This window comes from Papio anubis, chromosome 10 (genome assembly GCF_008728515.1).
Source record: "Papio anubis isolate 15944 chromosome 10, Panubis1.0, whole genome shotgun sequence".
Taxonomy (NCBI): Eukaryota; Metazoa; Chordata; class Mammalia; order Primates; family Cercopithecidae; genus Papio; species Papio anubis.
In genome coordinates, this window is record NC_044985.1 from 97,451,750 (window position 1) to 97,472,137 (window position 20,388).

The window sequence follows — 20,388 nt, forward strand, 5'->3', positions numbered from 1 at the left end:
CATCAAACCAGTTCCTCACTGCATTTTTTTTTTCTTTCAGAAAATAAAACTTTAATTTTTCAGCTACCAAGTCAAACTAGTGAATCAGCCTTGTCTTTTCCCTCTTTCTCCTTCCCACTCCCTTCCCATCTGTATTTTTGACAAACTAAAGATGTCGTTTTCTTTCTTAATATTTCTCTCTTCCTTTGAAATATACAGACATTAGCCAGATCCAGGCTCCTTTCCCTTCAGCCTGAGTCTGTTACAGCTGTCCTCTGGCACCTTTATGGATCCTGTACCTCCAGAATCTCTCTTTGTCAGTTCCTGCTGTACCTAGCCCAACCAATCCGAATGAAACACCAGTTTCAAATAGGCTTATGTATCTGTCTATTCTTCCAGAATTGTCCTCAAGGCAATACCTTGAATTGACTCCTATCTTTCTATGTGTCGGCCCTATTTCCTGAAAAAAAAAGAGGCTACATTTAGGGTATTTTACACTTACATAGACTGGATATACAGGGTAGAACGAGATTAAGATCAGGATTGTTATATGTTTTGCTGCATTTGTTATTTTCCAAACCAGATCATAACCCCCTGGAGGATAGGAATTAAGTCAGGTTCTTTTTACCCTAAAACCCATTCAATCATATACACTTTGATGTTGATTTCTTTATACTTTGAAAGCATTATAGTAAGTTATTTGTGTATTTGTTAAAGAAGAAAGAAATACAAAAAGTGGCTCAACAGTCAAAGACAGGTTTATTTTTGGAGAATAAACCTGAGAGGGGCTTCTGGACAATTTCAGTCAGGAGCATTCGCTCTTACAGACTAAGGGTATTTGAGGGTTTAGGGAGGGAGAGCTTATCACAGGCTCAGAATGTTTCTGCATGCAGGAGAGTTTTATCGTGGGGTTGGCATGTCTCTGGACAGAGAGTAGGCTATCTCAGGGTTAGCATGTTTCTGGTTGGAGTGGAGGTTATCTCAGGGTTGGCATGTTTCTGGTCAGAGGGGGGTTTATCACAGAGTTGAAATGTTTCTGGGCGGAGGTGTCACTTGTGGTTTATGGTCATGCTGACATAGCCATTAGGCTGATGGTTTGGGGCTGGATTTAGGTGGTTTTTAATCAAGGGGAACTTAAAGTGGCTGTGTTTGTCCAAGATGGCGATGCTTCTGCTCTGTCAATTTGTATGGGTTATTTGATTCAATTGCTTAGAAAAAAATAAGTATGGCTATTTTGTCTTATCTGATGGGATTACATAGTGTAAAAATGGACTGGCTTAAGTAGGGCATCTCAACATCTCACAGCCACAAACTGAATATTGAGGCCTAATAATGAATTCATGTTGATGATCTTTTCAATGGTATTGTAAAATAACTCCCTTACTGATTAAACACAGCTCTTGATTTTTCTAAGCATATAAGTGAAACTCAAAGAATTAAAACAATAAAGTTTTTCCTGGGAGAGGGAAATCAGGAAATCTGATATAAAATGCCAGTTTGCCTCAAATTAGTAATTACTTGTGTAAAGTGTGCACTAAAAGATACATAGCCTGCGCACAGTGGCTCACACCTGTAATTCCAGCACTTTGGGAGGCCAAGCTCGGCAGATCACTTGAGGTCAGAAGTTCTAGAGCAGCCTGGCTAACATGGCAAAAACCCATCTCTACAAAAAAATACAAAAAGTAGCTGGGCATGGTGGCACGCTCCTATAGTCCCAGCTTCTCAGGAGGCTGAGGCAGGAGAATGGCTTAAACCCAGGATGCAGAGGTTCCAGTGAGCTGAGATTGCACCACTGCATTCCAGCCTGGGTGATAGAGTGAGGCTCCATCTCCAAAAAACAAAACAAAAAAAAACAAAAACAAAAACATAAATACCATTAACTATGTGATTTGTTGCAATTATGTTCTATGTATTTACTTTTGTATGTATTTACTTTTTCTATGTATTGACTTTTGTCACATTATTTTTTTTCAACTTAAGGGTGAATGTCAAACATGCATAAACCTCACCTGTAGAGTCTATTGTCTTTTAGCTTTGTTATGCCATAATACTGATTTTGTATGCATATATACATAATTTGGTAGATATTTAGCAATGTTACATTTGGAAAAACTGGGCCAGTATACTATAATCAACTTTGGAAAAGTGGTTCTCATTTGCAATTTTTCTTACAATTGAACAAATGACCGTTAAATACTTCATTTTTCTAAGTATATGGATTAAAATATAGCTTGTAGAAATGTCAGAGTATTCTAACTTCAAATGTAGGAAAGGGTTTTGTGTTGTTTTGTAAGTTCTTTCTTCAATTTTGTGGGTTAGTAAGTATATAAAAAGAATTCATTCTGACTGCAGGCTGACAACATTGGATTGGCAGCTGAAAAAAGTTGTCGGCATCGCCTGTCAAATTAAAACTTAGCAGTGTACAAGGTTTATAAAAGCTTGAAGCTATCCTGTCAATACTGGCATTTCATTAAGGATTAATTAACCCGAATTTGCTTGCTAATAAAGACCAAAATATCAATCATTTCTCTCACAAAATGTGTGACTAACTTGTAGCTTATGCATTGTATATGTGCATATTCATGGTTAAGAAATGAAATACTATAGGTCTTTTTTGAGTTTATACTAAAGGCAACAGTGTGCAAAGAAAAGTGGAAGGTTTTCTTTAAAATTAGATCAGAGCATACGCATAGCTAAAACTGACTTCAGTATTTGCTGCAACCAGGAAAATAGAAGACAATACTTCTTTTCTTTGAAGACCATTCCAGAATTGATTTTACACTTCACTTTTCTAATGTTCACATATTAGAAAAAAAGTTAATCTTATTTAAAATGCAAAAATAGATCACTTCATATTTCCAACTTACTACAATATGGTGAAAATGTTGCTAAAGTTCTGTATAAATTATATGTGTTAAATAAGTAAATGAAATTACCAGACCCTCATTACTTTTCTGCTCTTATAGCAATAATAAAAACATCATTTAAAGCTTCTGTGTTACGTTAAGTCATTATTGGGCAACTTAATTTAATTAAAAATAAGCTTATCCATTATGTAACAAATATTTTATTGGTAATGTATTGTGTTCCCTGAGCTCTGCAAAGTAATGGGGATAAATGGTAAGCAAAACAGACACATTATGTATCCTCATGGATTTAACAATTTATTGGGGGAACAACTGTGTGTTTAAGTCATACTACAATGCAAAAGTACAGCTCTACATGTGCAATGAAGGAGTGGTTTCCAAGACCATAAGAGTCTGTGATAAGGGGGTTTACAGAATAAAGCAGATCAAGGAAGTCGTCTTTAAGAGGTTGCCCTGGAGTTTAGACCTGAAGAATTTGTGAGGAGGTATCAGTTGAAAGAGTCAGGGAGGCTGGACACGGTGGCTCACGCCTGTAATCCCAGCACTTTGGGAGGCCGAGGCAGGCAGATCATGAGGTCAGGAGATCGAGACCATCCTGGCTAACATGGTGAAACTCCATCTCTACTAAAAACATACAAAAAAATTACCCGGGCGTGGTGGTGGTTGCCTCTAGTCCCAGCTACTTGGGAGGCTGAGGCAGGAGAATGGCGTGAACCCAGGAGGCGGAGTTTTCAGTGAGCCGAGATCACACCACTGTACTCCAGCCTGGGTGACAGAGTGGGACTTTGTCTCAAAAAAAAAAAAAAAAAAAAAAAAAAAACCAGAGAGAGTCAGGGAAACATCTGCCCAGACAGAAGGACTGAATAAAAGGCCATTTGGCAAGAAGTGCAACAAACACAGGGACTGGTATGGGCTGCATTATGTCACACCAAACAGATATCCTGAATTCTTAACCCCACATACGTTAGAATGTGACTTTATTTGGAAACAGGGACTTCGCAGATTTTACAAAGTTAGAATGAGGTCACTGGGGTAGACCCCAATCCAATATGACTGGTGTTCTTGTAAGAAGGAAAAATGTGGACATGGACATGCAGAAGAAAGACTATGTGAAGAGACCCACAGAAGAAGGCCATATTCAAGCCAGGGAATTCCTGAGGTTACCAGAAGCCAGGAGAGAGGCCTGGAGCAGATCCTTCCCTAGCACCTTCAGTGGGAGCATGGCTCTGCTGACACCTTGATTTTGGCCTTCTGGCCTCCAGAAGTGTGGCACAATAAATTTCTGTTGTTATCAGCCACTCTGTTTGTGATACTTTGTTACAGCAGCCCTAGGAAAGTAATACAGGGACTGAAAACATACCAGTGTAGATTGCAAAGGAAGAATAAGAGCAACTTGATCTGAAGAGAGGATAGAACAATAGGCAGGGACAAGACAATAGGTCCTGAAGGCCATTTTTGTGAGTTTTCTTTTTATTCTAAGAGCAAAGGATTTAAGAAGTACAAGAAAAAGATGATAGTAGCTTGGATACTAGAGTGTTAGTAATGGCTATGGAGAGAAATCATTGGAAATAGGGAAGTGGATAGAATATTATGAATAAACCACAAAAACTCAGGATTACTCAAGGACATCATTTCAGCAATTGTGTTGGCTTTTGTAATCAATTTTTCAATCTCTGTTGAAAAATAGAGTGTCAGCATCAAAGCATACTCTTTTATTCTATTTTTTTCTTTTATGGTTTTTGTTAATAGATTGAGGAGTAGTTGGCAGGTAATATAATGCATATGTTTAAAAAGTGTGAAATTTAATAAATTTTGACATAAAGTATCGTCATAATCAAGATAATTAACATCCAATATCTAATATCCAATAATCCAATAATTAATGTCTAAACCCAAAATTTTCCTAGTGCCTCTGTGGTTACTTTACTTATTTATTGAGATGGAGTCTTGCTCTGTTGCCTAGACTAGAGTGCAGTGGTGTGATCTTGACTCACTTCAACCTCTGCCTCCTGGGTTCAAGTGATTCTCCTGCCTCAGCCTCCCAAGCAGCTGGGACTACAGGTGCATACCACCATGCCCAGCTAATTTTTGTGTTTTTAGTAGAGATGGGGTTTCACCATATTGGCCAGGCTGATCTCAATCTCCTGACCTTGTGATCCACCCACCTCAGCCTCCCAAAGTGCTGGGATTATAAGCATGAGACACTGAGCCCGGCCATTACTTAATTTTTCATAATATTCCTTTCTCTGAAATTTATTTTTCTTATATTGTCATCCCAGTTTTTTTATTATTAGCATGACATATTATTTCCCACTATTTTAAAACTTATTTGTATCTTTGTATTAAAGAGAGTTCCCTGCAGACAGCAAATAATTGGGTTTTACTTTCTTGTTTAATTTGATAATGTCTGCCATTTAATTGGAATATTTAGTTCACTTACATTTTATGTGACTATTGGTATGGTTAGGTATTAATCCACCATTTTTTTTTTTGAGACAGAGTCTTGCTCTACACTCCAGGCTGGAGTGTAGCGGTGCCATCTCAGCTCACTGCAACCTCTGCCTCCTGGGTTCAAGTGATTCTGCCTCAGCCTCCCAAGTAGCTGGGACTGACTACAGGTGCATGCCACCATACCTGGCTAATTTTTTGTATTTTTAGCAGAGGCGGGGTTTCACCGTTTTAGCCAGGATGGTCTTGATCTCCTGACCTCGTGATCTGCCCACCTCGGCCTCCCAAAATGCTGGGATTACAGGCGTGAGCCACCATGACTGGCTCATCCACCATTTTCTACTTGTTTTCTATTTGTTTCCTTTGTTCTTCCATGACTGGCTCATCCACCATTTTCTACTTGTTTTCTATTTGTCTCCTTTGTTCTTTGTAATTTTTCCCTTTTTTCATACTTTCTTTAGGATTATTTTTATTATTCCATTTTAGGTATATTGTTACCTTGTTAGTCATAACGCTTTGATTATTTTGGTGGTTGTTTCTTGCTTCAAGTTAATATTAAGTTATGTACCTCTTCACATATAGTATGAGGAACTTGTAAGAATATATTACTACTTCCAATTTCTTCTCCTGGCCTTTCTGTTATTATTGTCATGCATATTATTGTATATATGTTATAAAAGTCACAGTACAAGTAACTTATCATTGGAATGTATTTAAATATTAAGGAAAATATCTTAGGTATTTACCTAAAAAGTTAATTATACTTGTGATCTTCATTTCTGTGTGGGAATGTTGATTTTTGCATGATTATCATTATACTAAAGTACTTCTTTGGACATTTCTTATACTGTGGGGTTTGTTGGTGAAGAATTGGTTCATTTTCTTTGTCTGAAAGTACTTAGTTTAGCATTTTTAAAATGCTATTCTTCCAGGTTATAAAATTCTAGATTGGCAGTCATAATATTTCTTTTAGTATTTAAAAATGTTGCTCAACTGACTGCTTACTTCATTGTTTTCTACTAGAAATTGGCTGTCATTTTGATCTTTGTCCTTTGTAAAGGCATATTTTTTTTTTGTCTGACCCGATTCAAGATTTTGTCACTGATTCTGAGCAATTTGAATATAATGTATCTTGACGTAGTTTTCTTCATGTTTCTTGTGCTTGAAGTTTGATATGATTCTTAGAACTGAGAGTATATAGTTTGCCTCAAATTGCAAGATTTTGGTTACTATTTCTTCATAATTTTTTGTCCCTTTTTATTTCTCTTTTCCTTCAGAGACTCCTGTTGACAAAAAGATTCAAACTCTGTAAAATATTTGAAGAGATTTATTCTGAGCCAAATATGAGTGACCATGGCCTGTGACACATCCCTCAGGAGGAACTGAGGACATGTGCCTAAGGTGTCAGGGTGCAGCTGGGTTTTATACGTTTTAGGGAGGCATGAGACATCAATCAAATACATTTGAGAAATACATTGGTTTGGTCCAGAAAGGTGGGACAGTTTGAAGCTAGGGGGAGGGCTTCCAGGCTATAGCTGGTAAATTTAAACATTTTCTGGCTGACAATTGGTTGAGTTTGTCTAAAGACCTTGGATCAACAGAAAGGAAATGTTCAGGTTAAGATAAAGATTGTGGAAACTAAGGTTCTTTTGAAGTCTCATGGTGGCTGCCATTAGAGACAATAGATGACAAATGTTTCCTATTCAGACCTTTAAAAGGTGTTAGACTCTCATTTAATCTCTTCAGGATTGGGAGGGCCTGGGAAAACAAAGATCTAGCTATGTTAATAGAGATTCTTTACAGATGCAAATTTTCTCCCACATAGGACAGCTTTGCAGGGCCATTTCAAAATATGGCAAGAAACATGTTTGGATTTTCTTCTTTGTCAGGTAATGTTACATGTAAAATATTTGGATTTTCTGCTTTGTCACGTAATGTTATGCCAGAGTCAGATTGGAAAGTAAGTCACGATATATAGCGTTAAATAAAACCCATCTGATGAGAATTTATGGTTTGCAGGGCATGACTCCCCAGATCCCTTAGATAGGAATTTGGGCGAGATAAAAAGTCAGAGCTTAGTCTTCAATCCCATTGTATTTATATTAGTTCACTTTAGGTACTCCACAGTTTATGGATGCTCTGTTAATTTTTTTTTCAGTTTGTGTTTCAATTTGTATTGTTTTGAACTCTATGTCTCCAAATTTGTTTTTCTTCTGCAATCTCTAATCTGCTTGCATCTAGTGAATTATCTCAGATATTATATTAATAGTTCTATCACCAGACATTTTATTTGATCCTTTTTAACTTCCCTGTTTCTTCTTAACCTATTTAATCTTTCGTTTCATTTTTTGAACATATGAAATTTGATGTAATGACTTAAAATGTTCTTTTTTTTTTGAGCCAGAGTCTCACTCTGTTGCCCAGGCTGGAGTGCAGTGGCTCGATATCAGCTCACTGCAACCTCTGCCACCCTGGTTCAAGCAATTCTCCTGCCTCAGACTTCCGAGCAGCTGGGATCACAGGCTCCTGCCACCGTGCCTGGTTAATGTTTGTATTTTTAGTAGAGACCGGGTTTCACCATCTTGGCCGGGCTGGTCTTGAATGCCTGACCTTGTGATCCACCCACCTCAGCCTTACAAAGTGCTGGAATTAGAGGCATGAGCCACTGCACCTAGGCTTAAAATATTCTTGTCTAATTTTATCATCCGTGTCAGTTATGTTTTGGTTTGGATTGACTTTTCACATGGTTCAGATTTTCCGGTTTCTTTGCATGTTGGTAATTTTTGTTTGGATATCAAACAATGTGATTTTTACTTTTTGGGTACTGGATATTTTTATTCCATATTCTTTAGATTTCTTTTGAAAAGCAGTTAAATCTCTTAGAAGCAGTTTGATCCTTTTGGATCCTGATTTTAAACTTAGAAACAGAACAGAATTTAGTGCTGGGGCTGTTCTTTTTGGTCCCACATCCAAGGTGTGACCTCTCTAAGACCACTACCCAATAGCCATATGAATTAATAAGATTTCTTGGTTTGAAAATATTCATTATCCTCAGCCTTACTGAGTTCTGAACATATTGTTCTGGCTATTCTTTTCAGGTGGCTCTTTTCATAGCCTTGGGTAGTGTCCTAACAAACATGTGCTAATTAGTACCCAGCTGAATATTCAAGGGGGAATTGTTTACAGATGGCTGAAATTTTCTCTCTGCTGCTCTCTTTTCTCTTTAGTATGCACTTTACTATGCTGCTGTGGAGAGGCTATCCTACTCCAGAAAAGACTTATCATTTCTTCACACCACTCATTTATTCATTTTCTCCTTTAAACTTCTTCCAATCTGGCTTTTATATCCTCTGAAATTCTTATCAAGTCATCGGATCATCATTTTGCTAAATCTAGTGTTTATTTTTGGTATAAATATTCTGGCCTCCATGTCTGACCTCATCTTTTATTAATTTCTCCTTCAATCCATCACATTAAAAAAAAATTCTTCGGCCGGGCGCGGTGGCTCACGCCTGTAATCCTAGCACTTTGGGAGGCCGAGGCGGGCGGATCACAAGGTCAGGAGATCGAGACCACGGTGAAACCCCGTCTCTACTAAAAATACAAAAAATTAGCCGGGCGCGGTAGTGGGCGCCTGTAGTCCCAGCTACTCGGAGGCTGAGGCAGGAGAATGGCGTGAACCCGGGAGGCGGAGCTTGCAGTGAGCCGATGATTTTGTCTTAGAACATTTATACTGGCTATTTTTTTCTGCTTGAAATGCCCCTTCTTCAGATATTTGCCTGGTTAACAAATTCCCCTATTTCTAGACTTAACTCCTTGTCTTAGTCCATTTGTGCTGCTATAACACAGACTGTGGAATTGATAAAAGACAGATATTTATTTCTAACAGTCTGGAGGCTGGGAAGTCCAAAATCAAATCACCAGCAGATTTAGCTCTCCGGCAAGGGCTGCATCCTCCAGAGGGAAGGAAACTGTGTCCTCACACTGCCTCCAGAGGCAGAAGGGCAAGAGAGAGACGCTCTCTCTACCCAGCGCTTTTATAAGGATACCTAATGTCATTCATGAGTATGATGGTTACTATTAGGTGTCAACTTGACTGGATTGAGGGATGCCTAGATGGCTGATGAAGCATTGTTAATAGATGTGTCTGTGAGGGTTTTGCCAGAGGAGACTGGTACTTGAGTTAGTAAACTAGGAGAGGAAGATTCATCCTTAATGTGAGTGGCACCAACCATTTGTCTGCCAGTGCAGGTAGAACAAAGCAGGCAGAAGAAGAGGATAAGCAGCTTGTTAAGTCTTCTTCCTCCTTCTCTTCCCATGTTATGCTGGATGCTTGGCTTCCTTTCCTCCTGCCCCTGGATATTAACTCCAGGTTCTTCAGTCTTTAGTCTCTGAGGCTTGTACCAGCAAACTCCTATAGTCCCAGACTGAGGGCTGCACTGTTGGCTTCCCTAGTATTGAGGCGTTCAGATTTAAGTTGAGCTATGCTACTGGCTTCTCTCTTTCTCTAGCTTGCATATAGATAGATATAGATATAGATCCTATTGGTTCTGTCTCTCTGAAGAACCCTGACTAATACAGTGAAAGAAGAGCCCTGAAGGTCTAATGACCTCTTAAAGGCCCCACCTCTTAATACTATCACAATGGCAACACCTGAATTTTGGAGAGGACCCATTCAAACCACAGCACTCTTCAATAAACCTAATCACCCTTCTTAAAATTCCAACAACTTCCCAGGATAGCCAGTCTCTAAAGATAACCCTCAATAAACCTTGTGTAACGCTTTCGTCTCGAATCTGGGCTAGCCCTGACTTTACAGCCAATAGAATGCAGCAGGTGTGACAGTCTAGAACTTCTGAGGCAGTCAGAGGACAACTTGCAAATCTGACTGGGTCCGCTTAAATGCTAGCTGTCAGGATGCTCACTCTCAGTACACATGGAGAGGCCACCTTTAGGCACCTTGATCAATAACCTCAGCTCAGCCTACATTTGACAACCAGTATCAGCTGCTGGCTGTGTGATGGAGCTGTCTTGGACCTCTAGCCCAGACTAAAGCTCTGGCTGATACCTGTCTGTAAACACACGAGAAACTGTGAGAGCCAGCTAGATCAGCTACAACACAGTAATACAAGTTAATAATAAATTGTTTGAAGCCACTAAGCTTTGAAGTGGTTTATAGGCAAGGATAACTAGGAACTCTGTTTGCCCTGCACTTCAATTTTCAATCTCTTGCTCTTTGTCTTTTTCCCTCAGCATTTGTTATCATGTAACATACTATATGATTTGTGATTTATGATGTTTTTTTTTTGTCTTCTTGTCCCCACCAGATTAAAAGCTCTTAAAGGTGCCAATCATTGTTTGTTGTGTTCTCTGATATATCTCAGTTGTCTAGAACAGCATGGCTAATACATAGTGGAATTTCAATAAATATTTGTAAAAGTAATGAAGAAGGCAGTAGTCTATCCTAAAAAAGTTAAGGAAGACTCATTCAAAAGATGATCACAAATTTACTCAAATGTGGTTCATTCCCAAAGCCAAAATGATAAATTAAGATGTTAACAAATATCTATTGAACACAAACTAAATTAGGGACTTATAATTATTAATAGCAAACTGGAGAGTAATTATTAGAAAAAAATGAAGCCGTTTGAAATTACTTTCAAATATTACACCATTATAAGCCTCTGGATAGTGATTTTAGATAAATATAAAATTTGATGAAACCAATCATAATGAAAAAGATACTAATTATTCTCACTCAAAAATAATAATTAAAACAAAATTTAAGGGCATATAACCACAATTTTCAATACTTGAATTTGTTATAGTACTTTTTTTAAGTGATTACAGGGTTAACATAATTTGAGTTGTTCATATTTATTAACATTAATTTCACCTCACTTAATGGAATCTGCTGGAGATTGACTTGTGTTTCTACTAAAAATACATGAACTATATTAAGAAAAAGCAGAGAGAGAACGCCACTGATTTATTGTGTTTGGTGTCCAAGAACAGCTCAAACTGCTGTTTGTGAAAGAGTTATGCCTTACTGTTTCCTTAAAAATGTTTTATCTGCCTGGCCTGGTGGCTCATGCCTGTAAATCCCAGCACTTCAGGAGGCTGAAGCGGGCAGATCAGGAGGTCAGCAGATCGAGACCATCCTGTCTCACACAGTGAAACCCCGTCTCTACTAAAAATACAAAAAATTTGCTGGCCGTGGTGGCGGCCACCTGTAGTCCCAGCTACTTGGCAGGCTGAGGCAAGAGAATGGCATAAACCCGGGAGGCAAGCCGGCAGTGAGCCGAGGTCACACCACTGCACTCCAGCCTGGGCGAAAGTACGAGACTCCCTCTCAAAAAAAAAAAAATAAAAAGTTTTATCTTGAAAACTGTATGTCAGTTCTTAGATAGTTAAGTTAGTAATATGAGGAATGTCTACAAGGTTTTAAGGAAAAAATACATTTTAAGAATGTTCACTGAAAACCCTTTTAAAACAATGGGTTCTGAATTTTAAAAACATTCAAATAGATTTAGTTTTGAATATATAACTGGAATCTTTATTACAAAAGAATCATCAATGTTTGACTTCTAATTCATATGCCAGCAAGCATTTCTAAGCAAACTATAACCAAGAAACATGCCAAGCACACGCTGTAAGCTTAGAATGTATGTGAATTTCATATTAATTCTCTTTGACTCCTCCTGAACTTGAGCATCTTACACGTCTGATTGGGCAATGTATCAATTCTCATGCTCAATGAATTCAGTCATAGGGCACATGCAACTTAAAGCAATGAGGCCTAACTGCCGGGCTGCTTAGAACTCTCAGTAGGGATGAATAGCACAGAGTCAGCATGCAAACAGAGATGTCATAACATGAACAAAGAGCAAAGGCTAACATTTAGCCTGAATTTGGAGCAAAACCAAAGTTAAGACCAAGCCCTACCTCAGCACACTGATGCTTCAGTTTTACATGTTTGCTTCGTAGTCAGAACTACTTCACATTTATTTACCTTCCATTATACAATCTACACATTAAAAACAAAAGACAACAAAACAATAATGGCCATTAAACAAAAAAACATGATGTAGCTTGCTAAAGAATTTATGGGCTTTTTGGAAGTGTTTTGGACAGATTTCAACCTAACATTACTTTTATTTCATATTCTTTTCCTTACAGAATGGAGTATCATGATAACTAGGTATTAAGTCAAGTCAATAGTGGACCAAGTTGCCTCTGTGGAATTTAAGCTTTACAAGAAGAGAGACTAAGCATATTTAGTCCTTGGTGGTAGAACTCTTTGGTGTGAAGCCAAGTAGTTGCTTTTGTAGCTTTGATTCAAAGAAGCCAAAATCAAATGCTGTAGGGCCTGAAACGTGGTGAAAGTGAGTGAAGTGGACTAGCTGGCACTGAAACTTGTAAACCCTATCTAAAGGAAACAACCACTACTTACCTCTACCAATAGCCATGCTAGATTGTGACAGCAGGGATGCCAGGTATTTTGTTTCTGCAAGAGAAGCCAGAAATACGGATTTATCATGTCAACTCTACTAATAAATACTGAATCGTACTTCATTGTTTGGTGCTTTATGCAGACAAAAAAAAAAAAGGAAAAAAGAGAAGGAGAGAAAGAAGAAGCAAAGAAAAGACATATACTCTTGTGTAGATTGAATTTGGTCCACAGTTTACTAGATTGAGATCTGTAAGAATAAACTAAGGAGGTAAGAGAAAGAGGAGGGCATATTAGTTAGGTGAGAAGTAATTGTAAAATATATTATAAGCATTTATTAGCACAGCAAAATTTATGGACAAAATAGAAACTTCAGCTCAAACTACATTAAGCTTTCTGCAATCAAGCTGTATCACCTTCTGCTTCTCATTGATATCCTTTTTCTTACTACTTCCTCCCTTATTCAGAGAAGTGTTGGCTAATTGTTCACAATCTTACTATGTACTCACTTTCCATTATACTCTATTAATTAACTCTATCATTCATTGATTTAATGAATAAATATTTTTCAAGTTCCATGTGCATGCATTTCTAGTTTATGTTGAAATGTGGTATAGCCAAAAAGTCACAATGATCACATGGAAGCTATTCCTAATGCCTTAGCCTCTCAATATTTTGATTTCCCTGAATTCCAAAAGGCATCATCATTTTGCTTCAGCTTGACATCCCTAAGGTCATAATCTGGACATTGTTGTTACCAGGAAGTGTTCCATGTCTAAATTCATGAATTCAGATTTTTAACTCATTGACCCTTCCTTCCTTCCTTCCTTCCTTCCTTCCTTCCTTCCTTCCTTCCTTCTTTCCTCCTTCCTTCCTTCCTTCCTTCCTTCCTCCTTCCTTCCTTCCTTCCTTCCTTCCTTCCTTCCTTCCTTCCTTCCTTCCTTCCTTCCCTCCTTCCTTCCTTCCTTCCTTCCTTTCCCCCTTGCCTCTCCTGTTCTGAATTCTATCAATATTACTGCACTCCATCTCTTTTTTGCTCTCATTAAATTCTTTGAACTTTATTATTTCTCTCTATATCAACATCTTCTACCTCCCAGTAGTGTGGGGTCCTGTTTTAATCAAGCTAATATTGAGACTCTTTCATATTAGTGAATCTCATGACAAAATCTGTACTCTTTAGATCTGGATTTTTTATAGACACGACATGTAAAATTCTACCCTTTTGTTAATCTACTCCCCTCCACACTGGAGGTTGAAACCACTGCAAGTTTAGGTTCATCAAATTTGATTAGACCTCAGAATCCTCTAGATTTCTAGATCTTTTACATATCTTTTAACCATATCTTTTTCTCAATCTTCACAGTGGCTATTTTAAACCTTTCTCATTCTACTCAAGCTCTGACTGCAATTTTTTCTTACTTAACACATGACCATCAAGATAACTGCTCTTAAATTTCTTCACTTAGCTACCAACTTAACTAACAAGGTAGCATGGTTTTAAAAAGTGCTATGTTCAGGCTAATTCCTTCAACTATGCTTATTACACTATCTGCTAAGCTGTCGTCATTTTTCATTCATTCATTTTATAAATCATATATTAGTCACCTACTTTGTGACAGGTACTATTCTGGGCTCTTTGGCCAAACCAATGAGTAACACATATTAGGATCCTGTTCTCAGAAAGACGTTACATTGAAAGGAGGTAATCAGCTGTTAGAAAAATATTAGTTTCAGCTAGTAATAAGAATGGAAAAAATGCTAAGACAAGGTGATAGATTTGTCAGATAGTGAATACCTGGGTGTGAAGATACTTCCATGAGGAAGAGACATTTGGTCAGGTAATGACAAAAAGGAGCCAACCATGAGAAGACATAGAGGAGGAGCATGTGAATTCACAGGAAAGAATAAGCACATGCATCCTAACTTGGGAAAGGACTTGGTGTGTTTCATCAATGCACATGTAGTTGAACAATCATGGGTAATAGTTGGAGATGAGATTACAAGGTCAATCAGGAGCTAAATGTAGGTTATGCAGGAATCCTTTTGTGGTTGTTAAGCATGGGATTGATGTCATCCAATTTAGATTTTTAACAAAAACCCATACCATGCTGAATGTTTATGGAGCTACGTAAGGGTAGAAGAAGAGATATTATTTAGTAGGTAATTCAAGTAATGTAGGTGAGAGATAATGGTGGCTTGATTTTAGGGTGACACTAGGGAAAGAGAATGGTTGACAGATTAAGAGTATATTTAGGGGGTAAAGCCAGAAAGATTTGCTGATCTATTGATACGGGAGTTAAGAGAACGAAAGGAGCAAGAATAACTCCTAGTGGTTTTTGTTTGTTTGTTTGTTTGCTTGACTAATTTTGTTATGTCATTCATTAAATTGAGAATGAAAGAGCAATATTTTTGAGATCAAAATAAAGTTGCAATCCAGAGTTAAGTTTTATGCATGCTAAATTTAGATGCTTTATTAGACATGCAAGTTAAGATGTCTAATTGGCAATTGGATATGTGAGTTTGGAGTTCAGAAGAGAGGTCAGCACTGGCCATCAATATTCAGTACCCAATGGCTTGTGGGTGGTAAAGCCATGGGACTAAGTGAGAGAATCTAGGGAGAAATCAGAAAGAGAGAAGAGAAAAAAGTTCAGGCCACATCCCTGGCTCACTCTAGTATTTAAATAATAATCAGAGAAAGAGGAACCAACAAAAGAGACTGAGAAATAGCTAGCTAGCAAGATAGGTGAAAAGACAAGGAAGATTGATACATGCTACAGAAACTAAGAAAAGAAAGTACTTCAAGAGGATGCAAATGTATATACTTGCCAGAGCTAAAAAAGAAGAAGATGCAAATGACCAACTGTTTAGCTGAGAAACTAGTAATGTTGAAACTGTGAAATAGTTGTTGAAGTTGGTCTGGAGGGGTGTCATTTGTTATAAGAACTATTTCAACTGAATTGGAGTCATTTGAGGAGAGAATGGGAGGTAAACAACAGGAGACAGAGACAACAGACAACTCTTCTTGTAAGTTTTATCATGAAAGGAGACCAAGAAGCGAAATCGTAGCTGGAAGAGAATGTGTGCTAAAGCAGGGTTTTATAAAGTGGGAAGATTCTAGAATATGTATGCTGCTAGGATTGATTCAGTAGAAATAAACTGATGATATAGGAGGAAGAGGATACTTGCATGAGCCAAGTTCATTAGAAAGTGAGCCGGAGATGGAGCTAGAGCACAAATTGAGGGATAGAACTTTGACATCAGCAGGGACACTTCATTTATTGTGAAAGAAAGAAAGGGGATGGGTAGAAGTTTAGGTAGGTAGTTAAATTTTGTGATGAAATCAAGGAAACCCTAGATTGAATCTATTTATCAAGATCATCATTTGAAAGGGAAGAGTGAGTGGAAAAGAGGTAGGGCTGGAGGTCATTGCACAAAGGGAGAAGGTATGAATACTCATTTTACATAGTGTCAGAGTAAATATGCAGTGCAGTGGAGTTGCAGAGTATTAGAGAATGCCATTTTGTCACTCATGGTCATGTATTTAGAATGAGACAAAATAGCATTGCTGTGCATCTTGAAGCTTGCACAATGTGATAGGCTGAATAATGGTCTCCAAAGATATTCAGATTCCAAACTCTGGAACCTATGAATGTTACGTTATATGACAAAAGAGACTTTGCAGATGTGAATAATTAAAGATTTTGAGTACAGGAGGTTACCCTATATTTACAAGATCTGTTCTAAATGTAGTCACAACTGTCCTTATAAGAGGAACACCATGATTTTAGCCCAGTCTGACTCATTTTGTACTTTTGACCTACATAACAGTAAGATAATAAATTTCTGTTGCCTTATGCCACGAAGTTTGTGGTACTGTGTTGTAGCAGCAATAGGAAATTAATACAGTCCACTACTTCATTCCTTTCCTTTGTATCTTTATCCTCTCCCTTCTTTCAGGCCATTTCCTATTAGCAGGTAAACATGCTTAAGAGTTTCCTTTTAAAAAACAATATTAATAAACAAACAAACAAACAAAAAACACAGAATTTCCCACCTCTACCTGCTCAGCTCTACTTACCATACCTTTATATATAGTCCTTTTAACAACTAAGGGTTATTATTTTTATTATTTCCTTCTCATCTCTCATCCACTCAATCTTCTGCCAACTCTCGTCAACTCTTTTTTCCTTAGTAAACTGCTTTCAATATTTGTCAAGGTGCTCTTATTCTTAATTCCAGTATATTATTTTCACTTCTACCCTTTTCAACCTCTTTGTTAATCAGTTGATTTCCCCATTCTGGTGATATTCTCTCCCCTTGGGTTCTATGACACTATATTTTTTTAAAAATTACATATTTCCTCTCTGACCATTCTTCTTTATTCTCCTTTATGGGCTACAATTTTTTCATGGCCTTTTCTTGGTGTAAGTTTTAAAATTTATTATTATTATTATTATTATTATTATTGTTTTGAGAAAGGGTCTCTCTCTGTTGCCTAGGCTGGAGTGTAGTGGCACAATCATGGTTCACTGCAGCCTCAACCTTCCGGGCTCAAATAATCCTCACACCTCAGCCTCCTGAGTAGCTGGGACTATAGGTGCATGCTACCACACTCAGCTAATTTTGTTATTTTTTGTAGAGCTGAGGTCTCACCATGTTGCCCAGGATGGTATCCAACTCCTTGAAGGAGGATTCAAGCAATCCTCCTTCCTCAGCCTCCCAAAACTCTGAGATCACAGGCGTGAGCCACTGTGCCTTGCGTTGTTAGTGTTCTTAACAGAGCTCTACTTTTTTCTTATTCTACATACTCTTTTGGAGTTATCTTAGCTATTTTCCAAAACTTTCTATTTGACACTCATAGTACTCACCTGGACAAATATACTGTTCTGTACACCTTATTGTCACGCTAAGGTGTCCTGAGTTGGAGAGACAGGCTCTGTTGTCCTGCTCCATGGCACACTCATGTCAGACTGCAGTGATTAACTGTATTGGATTTGGTGTCACTGAACTGATTTTGAATTCTGACCTTGCTTTTTTCCTACCTGCAATAGCAAGTGATTTACCTGCTGAATGTGTAAAATAGTACAAACCCACTAAACTGTTACTAAATGAGATAATGCACATCAAGTACAAGGCATAGTACCTGGCATACAGTAGGTGGTCAATAAATGTATGAAAATATTAGTATCGCTGGCTTCTTCTTTTCCTCTCTAAGTTCTGTTTCTGCTGGCAATTCTACCATGGAACTTCTCTTTTCCATTGCTGTTGCTGTAGTAGTTTCTAATGTCTCCTACAACTTTTGACGTTCACAGCCCACCATTGCCACCCCCACTCCTCTTTTTATTTTTCTGGTTCACCTTTCCTATTATTCTTGTCTTATTTTTATTTTTCCCCTACTTTCCCCATTATCCCCACATTCTCTATTTTTTTTCTGTTTTCCTTACATTGTTCTCCTTCTCCTCCACCTTTTATTTTTTCTGAGTTTGCAAGTCTCAAGAAGTAGTCCAGACTACTCTTTACAGACGTCTTCATTGCCAGGATCTGCTTCTTAGTTTTCATAGTTACTGTTTAATTTTTCGTTATAATTTATAGTAAAGATGGGAAGAAAATGACTAGTGGCAGGCCTGCAGGCCTTTCTTAACTGAAGACAGCCCTAGAAAAGAAATTTAAAGAAATTTTCTCAAAATATGTTAGTGACAGACCACCTGGCAAATACTAATAATATGAGCTGATGGGAGAGTCCTTATCTATGGACTGTGGCAGCAGGATGTCTAGGATGCTTGTAGAAAACAAATCTAGAACCTACGGATTTATGTGTCATGGCCCCTGAAAATGTATATACCCTATGTCACTATCCTAATATAAAATGCAAATGTTTCATACCAAAATAGCTCCCTTTTGTGTAAGTGATGTGACTATGCACATTCCATAGCGGCTTCATTTGTTAAATCTGGGTCACTGTGTCCTGATGTGATAAGAAAGGCCTGGGAATTTGTCATCGTCTTTCTGGATCTTTCCCTGCTTTGTCTGTGCTGTTTGATTACATTTGTCCTTGAAGTCATCAGTAAAGCCTGATACTGGCTAAGGTTTATAATTTGTGTGAGTCTGATAGGACAGCTTGAATCCTTCCTTGTGTTTTCTCACTGGATTGGTGGCATTTCAGATGATTACAGTTGCTAGGAAATTTCTCTCTAGATATCTGAAGCAATAATAGGCTATGATTCCAGCACATCTATCTGTCGTGATTACAGTTCTCTTTGTGGTAACATAGTATCATATGTAATTCAGTGAAGAAATGTGTATACATGCATATAATACAATACATCAATATCTGTATCTCTGGGTCCATACAATGCCATAAGAGCAAATGTCAATCTGAGCATTTTTTTAATGTTATAGAGCCTCTAGAATTTTTGACTGCTAAAAAAATAAAAACAAACAATTTGTTCATTTGGTTTCTATTTAAGAAACCATTTCCATAGAAATAGATGCAGTTCTTTACTGAATTACATATGAACCAAATTTACAAATAAAGTTAGCTCACTTGAAAATCATCTAATCTCCTTTTGAAATTTATGACATCAATTATTTAGGTATTAATTATAAGAGGAAGAAATATAACATATCATATTTGTATCCTTTTTTTGCTATAATGATGAATATTACATATTTCTTGAGTGTGCTATTTTCTAGACAAATGTATATTCCATCGTATTGTCATTAGAACCATAACATCTAGAATGTTACTTACATCTCAATGAAGGGATAATCATGCTATGAAGCTTTTATATTTTCAACATTACATTTATTTCAGTAATTCTCTCACTTTGCAGAAATGATTTTCATTCTTTTACATTTTTAATGTGTGATGTACCAAATGGAAAATAAAGATCATCCTAAATGAAAATGAGTGTTATTCATTGATAAGAATTCAATTAATCTATACAAAGGCCCCTTTCATTACCTCTTTTACAGATTTTTAAAATTCTCTATTTCTTTTTTAAGGTTTCCTTAGATATTCTCTATAATTGTTTTTCTTTGTGCATTTAAAAAAGATGATCTAGGCCAGGCATGGTGGCTCACATCTGTAATCCCAGCACTTTGGGAGGCCGAGGTTGGCAGATAACTCAAGGTTCAGGAGTTCAAGATCAGCCTGGTGGCCAGGTGTGGTGGCTCATGCCTGTAATCCCAGCACTTTGGGAGGCCGAGGCAGGCAGATCACTAGGTCAGGAGTTCGAGACTAACCTGGCCAACATGGTGAAACCCCGTCTCTACTAAAAATACAAAAATTAGCTGGGTGTGGTGGCACCCGCCTGTACTCCCAGCTACCCAGGGGGCTGAGGCAGGAGAATTGCTTGAACCCACCTATACTCCCAGCTACTCAGGAGGCAAAGGCTGCAGTGAGCTGAGATTGTGCTACTGCACTCCAGCCTAGGTGACAGGGAGAGACTCCATCTAAAAAAAATAATAAAATAAAATAAATAAGATGACCTTATATGTAGAGGAGACTACAGTCTTTAAGGACATGGGAGTCTAAAAAATCATTTGAGTTCAAAAGAAATAGCATTTAATAACAATTACAAGGTAATAATGTTAATATTTCCTCTTTGTATAGTCTTTTTAATTTTTCAAAATTATTTCATC

The 20,388-nt window shown here is 37.6% G+C and overlaps 1 protein-coding gene across 8 annotated transcripts in view; it reads left to right on the top strand.

Moving 5' to 3' along the window:
- The window catches only part of SPAG16 (sperm associated antigen 16), a 1,155,561-nt gene that overhangs the window by 392,778 nt on the left and 742,395 nt on the right, over positions 1-20,388 (top strand). The gene's annotated exons all lie outside the window — the stretch shown is intronic.